This window comes from Solanum pennellii, chromosome 3 (assembly GCF_001406875.1).
Source record: "Solanum pennellii chromosome 3, SPENNV200".
NCBI classification, from domain to species: domain Eukaryota; kingdom Viridiplantae; phylum Streptophyta; class Magnoliopsida; order Solanales; family Solanaceae; genus Solanum; species Solanum pennellii.
This window is the reverse complement of record NC_028639.1, coordinates 58,147,668-58,148,602: the sequence shown is the minus strand read 5'-3', so window position 1 is coordinate 58,148,602 and position 935 is coordinate 58,147,668.

Sequence of the window (935 nt, the reverse complement as noted above, 5' to 3'; positions counted from 1 at the left end):
GGGGGGGGGGTTACAAAAGATGAACTCACTCTTGGATCTAGTACAGCATAAACATCAAAAGTAAAGACTTTGATCATAGCAGTGACAACATCTGCTGAATCATCTTGCCTTTGGAGACTACTGCTATCATAAAGGCGATTCGCTCCTAGTTCCTGCAATAGCTCCTCTAGGTGCAGCCATGTCTGGTGAGCAACTGAAGAACTCTATTGCCCCTATTCCTACTACTTTTCCTCTTCTTTGGACATTGTTTCTTGAAGTAACCCTCTTGGCCACTCTTGAAAAAATCTGTGGAGTCATAGCAACACGCTTCAGGGTGATTTCTTCCACACTTAGAACATGTAGGAGCCAAGTTACCTTTTTATGCCACACTACCTTGAGACTCTGCATGTTCAGGTTTTGAAATTCTGGGAGTTCTGGCTATTGTACTCACCTTTGTTCCTTGGTGCAGGTACACTAGCAGATGATGGAGCAGGTCTCTTATGTTTCTGTTGGAAAGAAGATTGGTTCGCATTTCTCGTTTGTTGCCAGGATTTATTCCCTTTTTTAGATTTCTTATTTCTCGATTCTTCTCTATCCCTCAACTTATCCACCTAAACCTTCTGCACATGAATCATCAACCTCGCTATATCCATATCACCTATAACCATAGTTGTCTTACCTTCCTTACTCGACAAACGAGACGAACCAACAATAAACAAACTGATCCTACTCTTCATATTCGCAACCATCTTCGAAGCATCACGGGAAAACTAGTTGAACTTAAGGATATATTCATGAATGCTCATAGATTCCTTCTTAAGGTTAAGAAATTATCGTACCTTTGATTCTCTCAGTTACCAGGGAAAGTAACGCCCCAAGAAAGCTTCGTCAAACATAAACCAACTCAAAATTGGTGCACCCTCAGCCTTTACTTCTTCCATTGGTCAAACCATATT